This window comes from Calidris pugnax, unplaced genomic scaffold (assembly GCF_001431845.1).
Source record: "Calidris pugnax isolate Ruff unplaced genomic scaffold, ASM143184v1 scaffold34, whole genome shotgun sequence".
NCBI classification, from domain to species: Eukaryota; Metazoa; Chordata; class Aves; order Charadriiformes; family Scolopacidae; genus Calidris; species Calidris pugnax.
This window is the reverse complement of record NW_015090771.1, coordinates 3,166,991-3,176,822: the sequence shown is the minus strand read 5'-3', so window position 1 is coordinate 3,176,822 and position 9,832 is coordinate 3,166,991. Positions and strand designations below refer to the sequence as shown.

Here is a 9,832-nt window from a genome sequence, read left to right as displayed (position 1 = left end):
CAATGTTGACTGACGTAAATTCAAATGTTAAAAGTTCAGGCTGGCAGGATTCTGTTCCAGTGCTTTCAGAATTTAATGTGGAGGCTAAAGTCCTTCCTCTGTAGTAGGTGTAGAAGGCTTGCCTTGAAAAGAGAATCACTCCACTGCAGTAACATGGGAAATTTGCACTGTGTATTCTGAAAATATACTTAAGAATCTAAGAGAAAAACCATTATGCATATTGAACTTTATCAGTTAACATTTCTAAGCTCACTGGTGACTCTAATATACGCATGCTACTCAATTATATTCATTTTTTTTTCAAAGCACTCCTGCAAGAAAAGGGTATACCATATTCTTCTTACAAAAACGCAGAGATAGGGATTTTTCAGTGGTAGTCTGAGAAGCTGGTGGAAAGAAAAAAAAAAAAATCAGTGGAGATTGTCTCTCGCCTTATTAGTAGCGCTTTTTCTGGGTGTGTTAACAGCTACAACTCTGAAATCTGTTCAAATGCCTTGGGGTTTTCCATCAGACTTGCTGGAAATATTAAAGGATAATGCTTCTTAATGCTCTTGTGGCCTCTTAATTCTCTCGTCTGTTTCTAATGGCATTGGGTAATTCTGTTTCTTTTCCTTCTACTCCAGTGATAATATAAGGAGGAGTTATTTGACTTCTCAGATTCTGGGTTAAACTTTTCAAGTTGGGGGTGGTGGTGGAGGGGAAAGAAACTTTCCTGAGTCAGAGTCCTTCTGGAAAATTTAATCTGATCAAAAAACAGTGCTTTTGTAGCCAGCTTAATTCTGTGTAATGCTACTGGGAACAAAGCAGCAGCATGTTGCATTTGAATCTGCCTGAGGTTGGAAGAGTTCCATTCCATTACGTGCGGTTACAGATGAGGTGGACACACTTGTGCTTTAAAATGTAGAAAAATCTTGATGGGAATGCCGCAAATATGCATTTTATTTATTTAGGGTTTATTCTCCTGCCTGCCCCAATGCAATTACTACTTCTGCACGCATTCAGAGCAGAATCTTCTAGAGATCCTTGTCCTTTCTTCATCCCTCAGCTCCAGGTGGGTAAGAGGTGTCTCTCTCGCTTCCCCCTGTCCCTTTCCATGGCCATGGAATCACTCCAGTCTACACAAAAGGCAAGAAGGAGGACCCAGGGAACTACAGGCCAATTAGTCTCACCTCTGTCCCTGGAAAAATAATGGAGCAACTCATTCTGGATGTCATCTCCAAACATACTGAAGATCAAGAAGTTATTGGAAGCTATCAATGTCTCACCTCTGTCCCTGGAAAAATAATGGAGAAACTCGTTCTGGATGTCATTTCCAAACATATTGAAGATCAAGAAGTTATTGGAAGCGATCAACATGGATTTGCCAAGGGTAAATCACGCTTGACCAATCTGATAGCCTTCTATGATGTTATAGCTAGATGGATGAATGAGGGGAGAGTGGCAGATGTCATCTACCTGGACTTCAGCAAGGCTTTTTACATTGTCTCCCATAACATCCTCCTTAGAAAATTAAAGAAAGGCAGGGTATAAAACAACCTTTTTAATGTGTACAGGTTGCAATGAAACAATGTGGGAAGTGGAGGGCACCCAAATCTACTCATCCTCCAGGATGCTGCGGGCTCAGGGCTGGTCTGTTTGATGGTCCTGACACCTGTGTGACAGCTCGGAGGCCGAGAGACAGGAAGGCATCCAGGAAGCCCTTTTTTGGCTTCGCAAGCTCCAGACGGAGGTTTTTGTGTTGCTGGTCTGCCTAGAGAAGCTGCGGCTTTGGAGGAGGGACCATTAGCGGCAACAGCAGGGGAGGAGGAGCCGGGGCTGGCACGGAGCTGCTGCCGCCGCTTGCGGGCAGAGGATTATCACCTCCATGAGGGACCCGAGCCCTGCCAGAGAGGCTCCACGGCCACCGGCTCCTTCTCGCTGATCCCTGCCGTTCCCCAGGTAAGTTTTCCACCCCTTTCCACCCCTGGGGCTGGCGGCGGCAGGAGAAGGCAGGGCGGGGGGAAGGAAGGAAGCTGCTGGGAGGGGGGGGGAGAAGGAGGGTGCATCAGGGTTCAGTTACGGCTTTTTTGTGGGTGATGGTGATGCATGGCTTGGATTGCCTTTTTCTTTACGTCTTCTTCCCCGAATGTTAGTTGCTCTGGGGGCGGCTGTAGCATTTAGGAAGGAAGGAAGCTGCTGGGAGGGGGGGGGAGAAGGAGGGCGCATCAGGGTTCAGTCACGGCTTTTTTGTGGGTGATGGTGATGCGTGGCTTGGGTTGCCTTTTTCTTTACTTCTTCTTCCCCGAATATTAGTTGCTCTGGCGGTGGCTGTAGTATTTTATTTGGATTCCTTTCTGCAGAACGGTGACAGTCGCCAGGGCTCTGGAGCTAATAATATAAGCACATGCTGCCCTGTCGCTCATCTCTTCAGCTCAGCTCTCCCCCTCTTTCCTCCTCACAACCAATTAAAAACAAGCAAAACGAGAGGATCTAATAAGAACGATATTAAAAACCTTTCATATTTTCAAATAAGGGAAGTATATTTTAGGGGGAGATAATGAAATAAGCCCGTTACTGGCTGGTTTCCATGGTGCAGGCCTCAGCCCCGTGGTATGAATTCCGCGCTGTGATTTCTCAATCACTGATTTTGTTTGTAAGGGGGGTGTATGTGTGAAGTTTAAAAACCAAAACAAACCCACCACCAAAAAAAAAAAAAACCAACAGAACGGGGGGGGAGAAGGAGGGTGCATCAGGGTTCAGTTACGGCTTTTTTGTGGGTGATGGTGATGCATGGCTTGGATTGCCTTTTTCTTTACGTCTTCTTCCCCGAATGTTAGTTGCTCTGGGGGCGGCTGTAGCATTTAATTTGGATTCCTTTCTGCAGAACGGTGACAGTCGCCAGGGCTCTGGAGCTAATAATATAAGCACATGCTGCCCTGTCGCTCATCTCTTCAGCTCAGCTCTCCCCCTCTTTCCTCCTCACAACCAATTAAAAACAAGCAAAACGAGAGGATCTAATAAGAGTGATATTAAAAACCTTTCACATTTTCAACTAAGGGAAGTATATTTTAGGGGGAGATACTGAAATAAGCCCGTTACTGGCTGGTTTCCATGGTGCAGGCCTCAGCCCCGTGGTATGAATTCCGCGCTGTGATTTCTCAATCACTGATTTTGTTTGTAAGGGGGGTGTGTGTGAAGTTTAAAAAACAAAACAAACACACCACCAAAAAAAAAAAAACTACAACAAAACCCCAAAGAGACAAATACCATCAACCCAAAAAATCCACAACCCACCCTGGTGTAAAGATACTAACTAAAAGATACTAACTACTCACTTTGGTCTCATTGTTCTAACTGGCCATTGCTTGAAAGTAGCAGTGTCAGGGACCTGACAGGGTGAAGACCTGTCACAAAACAGGCAAGGATGCTCCATCCACTGTCAGACAACTCATTGACACCTTGAAACCATTCCTGCTAAGCAGCACATCCGATATCTTTCCTTAGTCCTATCTTTTCTTCCCTAGATGCTCCCTGAACAACGCGTTCAGGAGCTGAAGCTGTTGTGAGGTGGACTTGGGTTTCTCAGAAGTATTAATGTATTTCATGCCAACAGCTTCATGGCCCCCAGGAACTGGGATGTCAGCCACGCAAAGCTGGGTGGAGAGCAAAATCCTTCTGTCCCTCACCCTCCACAACCCCCCTTTCAGAATTACAAAATTAAGTCCATATACCCTGGGGAAGTGGTCGGTGAAGGGAAGGAGAAAGACACTGGTAGGTTGGTGATACTTTCTGTTCCTATTAGTAAACTTGGCATTTGTGGACTCCCAGCCCTAATGAAAGGATGAACAATCCTATGACAAAAAAAAAAACCCAAAAGTATCATTTCATAAAAAAACTTTGAGACCACAGCTATTTGGTTCCACAAGTAATCATTACAAATATAGGAAAGTACTAGAATTTAAGTAAATTAACACTTTGCATTTTAAAAGGAAAAAAAGCAAAACTGTTATCTTAAAACATATTGAAAGTGTTTGCTCATGAAAGGATGAACAATCCTATGACAAAAAAAAAAACCCAAAAGTATCATTTCATAAAAAAACTTTGAGACCACAGCTATTTGGTTCCACAAGTAATCATTACAAATATAGGAAAGTACTAGAATTTAAGTAAATTAACACTTTGCATTTTAAAAGGAAAAAAAGCAAAACTGTTATCTTAAAACATACTGAAAGTGTTTGCTCATGGCTCTGCATTCTTCCTCTGTGCCTTGGCTATGTCTCAAGGCAGTTTCATATCAGAATAGCTCAAACAAAACCACCCAGCTGTTAAAATAGCCCCTGTCTTTGTTCATGGCATCCATCGTTCCCAAATACCAAACATATCAATATACATTGAAGGCTTGATAATTGTGAGAATTGGCGCTCTGACCTGCTTCCAGCAATTTAGCAAAGAAGGAATTTCTTGGCTCAGAAGTTCTGGCTTAACTCAAGTGGTGTTTTATATGGCTAGAGCAACGTAAAAGACTTTGAGAAAATGCTGTTAGCACTGAACCATAGTTGGGGGAGAAGACAGGTGTATGGTTGCTGTAACAGAGAAGAACACTAGCAAGCCTTGTGCTCAGATATGTGCATGCCACTCTTGCTGCCTCAGACTTGTGAAACTACAGTAAATATTTGTACAAAAAAAATTCTGCCATACAGAGCTGTACAGTGCCGTATCTCTCGTTAGCATCTGCGGGACAAGAAGTCGACCAATTAGACTGAGTAAATATAACAGCGATTACTCACTTGGACCTTATTTCCTGCTCTGAGAAGTATCCGGCTCCTTCTCGCTGATCCCTGCCGTTCCCCAGGTAAGTTTTCCACCCCTTTCCACCCCTGGGGCTGGCGGCGGCAGGAGAAGGCAGGGCGGGGGGAAGGAAGGAAGCTGCTGGGAGGGGGGGGGAGAAGGAGGGTGCATCAGGGTTCAGTTACGGCTTTTTTGTGGGTGATGGTGATGCATGGCTTGGATTGCCTTTTTCTTTACGTCTTCTTCCCCGAATGTTAGTTGCTCTGGGGGCGGCTGTAGCATTTAATTTGGATTCCTTTCTGCAGAACGGTGACAGTCGCCAGGGCACTGAAGCTAATAATATAAGCACATGCTGCCCTGTCGCTCATCTCTTCAGCTCAGCTCTCCCCCTCTTTCCTCCTCACAACCAATTAAAAACAAGCAAAACGAGAGGATCTAATAAGAGTGATATTAAAAACCTTTCACATTTTCAACTAAGGGAAGTATATTTTAGGGGGAGATACTGAAATAAGCCCGTTACTGGCTGGTTTCCATGGTGCAGGCCTCAGCCCCGTGGTATGAATTCCGCGCTGTGATTTCTCAATCACTGATTTTGTTTGTAAGGGGGGTGTGTGTGAAGTTTAAAAAACAAAACAAACACACCACCAAAAAAAAAAAAACTACAACAAAACCCCAAAGAGACAAATACCATCAACCCAAAAAATCCACAACCCACCCTGGTGTAAAGATACTAACTAAAAGATACTAACTACTCACTTTGGTCTCATTGTTCTAACTGGCCATTGCTTGAAAGTAGCAGTGTCAGGGACCTGACAGGGTGAAGACCTGTCACAAAACAGGCAAGGATGCTCCATCCACTGTCAGACAACTCATTGACACCTTGAAACCATTCCTGCTAAGCAGCACATCCAATATCTTTCCTTAGTCCTATCTTTTCTTCCCTAGACGCTCCCTGAACAATGCATTTGGGAGCTGAAGCTGTTGTGAGGTGGACTTGGGTTTCTCAGAAGTATTAATGTATTTCATGCCAACAGCTTCATGGCCCCCAGGAACTGGGATGTCAGCCACGCAAAGCTGGGTGGAGAGCAAAATCCTTCTGTCCCTCACCCTCCACAACCCCCCTTTCAGAATTACAAAATTAAGTCCATATACCCTGGGGAAGTGGTCGGTGAAGGGAAGGAGAAAGACACTGGTAGGTTGGTGATACTTTCTGTTCCTATTAGTAAACTTGGCATTTGTGGATTCCCAGCCCTAATGAAAGGATGAACAATCCTATGACAAAAAAAACCCCAGAAGTATCACTTATTTCATAAAAAAAACTTCTGAGATCGCAACTATTTGGTTCCACAAGTAATCATTACAAATATAGGAAAGTACCAGAATTTAAGTAAGTTAACACTTTGCATTTTAAAAGGAAAAAAAGCAAAACTGTTATCTTAAAACATATTGAAAGTGTTTGCTCATGGCTCTGCATTCTTCCTCTGTGCCTTGGCCACGTCTCAAGGCAGTTTCATATCAGAACAGCTCAAACAAAACCACCCAGGTGTTAAAATAGCCCCTGTCTTTGTTCATGGCATCCATCGTTCCCAAATACCAAACATATCAATATACACTGAAGGCTTGATAATTGTGAGAATTGGCGCCCTGACTTGCTTCCAGCAATTTAGCAAAGAAGGAATTTCTTGGTTCAGGAGTTCTGGCCTAACTCGAGTGGCGTTTTATATGGCCAGAGCAACGTAAAAGACTTTGAGAAAATGCTGTTAGCACTGAACCATAGTTGGGGGAGAAGACAGGTGTATGGTTGCTGTAACAGAGAAGAACACTAGCAAGCCTTGTCCTCAGATATGTGCATGCCACTCTTGCTGCCTCAGACTTGTGAAACTACAGTAAATATTTGTACAAAAAAAATTCTGCCATACAGAACTGTACAGTGCCGTATCTCTCGTTAGCATCTGCGGGACAAGAAGTTGACCAATTAGACTGAGTAAATACAGCAGCGATTACTCACTTGGGCCTTATTTCCTGCTCTGAGAAGTATCTCCATGGGATGTAAGCAATAAAAAAGAGCCATGTTTTATCAGCCTCACCTGAATATAGAGTGCAAGTTTTACATGGTCCCAATCTTTATTCACTTGATGTGTTTGTGAATAGTAACATCTGACAGAACCGTGTTCTTGAAAATTCCCCTGAAAATCAAGCTGGATTTGATCAGGTTTAAGTTCAAGAAAAAAGTGTCCCCTCATGTGTATGCTTTAGAAACTACAGTTGTTGTTGTTAGCTTTATGCAATGGTCGCCTCCACTGCCACGCACAGAGGGCCTGTGACAGGTTCAGAACTAATCATCCTGGTAAGTGGTGTTGACAGCAAATAACCTTTATCTTGTGCTGATATGAGGAACAAAAAGATATATATCTATATCACGGCCATACTTTTAAGGAGGAAATAACAGGTTAGCTCAGATTACCATGATTCTAAAACTCAGATATTATTTTTTTAAATTTTATTTTTTTTAGTGCATGACTTTGTAAGCTTAATACTCATCTTCTGTTACTTTCTAGTTTTCTGGTTTTTGTTCTTATATACAGCATATAGAGGTATGCAAAAAACACTAAATTCCAAATTGAGCTGTGAAGGTTTTTTCACCTGATCTATGGAGGGGGGAGGGAACATCACTGAGAAGTCTTCTAGCTGGGAAATAATATTGTTTGTCTCTAATTTGTCTATCTTTATTGCTTTTCCTAGGTTTGTAACAATGGTAAAGGAGGATACTGTACGTGACAATGAAAATCCTGACCCATCAGTATGTGACAGAAATGGCATGATTCCCATGCATGAGCAAAGCGAGGTAATTAATTAGGATCTCAAAGTACAATTTTTAGTCAAACGGAACCCTCCTTTTCCTTTCCTTTTTCTTTCTACATCTGTTAAAATACCTATAGCTGAAGAGAATGCAAAGAGAAATCTCCTCAGTGGGAATTTCTTACAACTAACAAATGTTCAGTTTCTAAAAGTCTGCGGATTGCTGAAAATCAGTGGTGGTGATTTCAGCTTGAAGTGGAAAATGCATCAGCGTGCCTTTTACAATCAGTGAGGGAAGAGAATTGTGTGGACTTAAGGTTGCTTCTTTGCTTTTGAATTGTGCCTGTCAGACCACTGGCTGAAAGTTGTTCATGCACGTCTTCCTTTTCTTATCTATTAAAAATAAAACCCCACAAATCATTGTTTTAAATGTCTCTATGCATATTGCCAGTGTTCTTGGAAATGCCTACAGCTTTGAAGAAGATTTGCAGTAAATGCAAGTAAGAATAACATTCTTAACATAAAAGACACTTTAGAACAAACATAGAGTGTATGTATAGTATAGTGTAACTCTAAAAATATCATATGGTATATCTTTATAGACATGGGTAGCTGGTGATCACAGAATCACAGGGTAGAGAAACAAGTAACTCCATGCTGAGAGCTCACAAGATTTGTGTTCCAGCTGTGACTCTGAGTAAAGGATATATATATACATATATATATATGGAGAGAGATAGAGATGAGACAGAAAAATAGTGGGAAATGTGGAACTGTCACTGGAGGAGGGCCAAACCACAGTGTAGGCAAGAATTCCATGTCCATGCTGTGACAATGAGCTGACATGAAGGTGAATAATCGTAAGGAAAGGTAGATGATTAATATCAAAAAATAAGGACCCTAAAATGGAGTGGGACACATATCCAAAAATGGTCAAAAAGTGCTTTGGTTATGAATATGGATAAGCAGATGAATCAGTATAAGAGAACAGCTTCAGGGAACTATTCTTCAAGGAAATAACTCCCAGGGTAGTATTTCTTCATCTCTACCTTGACTTACCAGCTTGAGCCTTCCAGCAATGGATCATGTGAGTAAGGCTTGCACTGGCCAGCTCTTCTGTTTCTTTCATCTTTGTCTAACTAGAAGTAAGTTTTGCTATTTGGTTCAAGGCATTGCACCAGAAGTTATTTAGGAGTTGTATTAAAGACATTTTTTCACTTGAATGATGCTAATCGTTAACTGTAGTGTGGAATCCAGTCTGGAAGCAGAACCCTACCTACCAAATTGTGGAAAATACTGATAAACATTTTGCTAATATACAAGATAAGCCGAACCTGCCCTATTAATATTGTTTCTCCATCAAATATGCTGATATCGTTGCTGAACAGGTACTATTTGTATTGGGACAGGAGTCCTGCCAGTTGCAGATTAAAAGGCGAATGTCTCTCAGTCTCTCACATGCAGCTCCCTGTGCCACGCAAAAACAAACACATAACCAGAAATCCCAAATATGCTCCAAAGCTGGACTGTTCCTACAGCGATTGTGTAGTCAATGCAGTCACTTGTAGATGGTGTGGATCTAGTGCATCACAGCTGATTCCAGGTCTTGTACGCTACTTCAAATGTCTACAGTGCCACTTCTGAGAGAGTGTCAATTGTTTTCATTCAGGAGGGACCAACAGCAGATGCCAAAGGTACTGATGGGACTATACAAACAGAAGAAACTGCTCTCTTGAATCACTGTGCTCAGCCACCTCCGGAACCGATAGCAGCCTCTTCAATACCTGCAAGAACTTGGAGGCAAATATTTACTTGTCCTCCTCAGGGTTTACTGGCCCAAACAGTGACAAATGGTATGTAAGAAATAATTTAATTAACCTGAGAAATGGCAAATGAAGTATTCGTTTTTCTAGATGTGATGATACCATCTGTCTATTGTCCTTGAAAACAATGAAGAGAAATAGCTATGTTTTACAAATCACACTTTTGTTTCAACATTCTAGCAGGAAAAAAAAAATTAAGTGAAGCTAAGATTTGAATTTGTAATTTTTGTTCCTCCATTCTCTCTTCTGTGGTTAACATGGTAGGTATGTTTTTGCAATTTGCAAATTGTTTTCATGAGAAGAAAGACCTCCTAATTCTCATCTTGATAGTTCATTTTGGTGTGAGAGCATTGAGATTATTATTAACACAGCTGGGTTTTTGGCACACTGGATGGCTTTGTGTTGAATGAAGGCAACAAACGTGAGACTTTGCAGTCTTATGT

General features: G+C 42.0%; 1 long non-coding RNA gene across 1 annotated transcript; it reads left to right on the top strand.

The window, feature by feature from the left end:
• Positions 1-1,810: 1,810 nt before the first annotated feature.
• On the top strand, positions 1,811-9,422 carry LOC106887233. The gene is made up of 3 exons (XR_001411833.1): positions 1,811-1,938; positions 7,510-7,612; positions 9,236-9,422. It is a non-coding gene; the product is annotated as an uncharacterized LOC106887233 (long non-coding RNA).
• Positions 9,423-9,832: the final 410 nt, after the last annotated feature.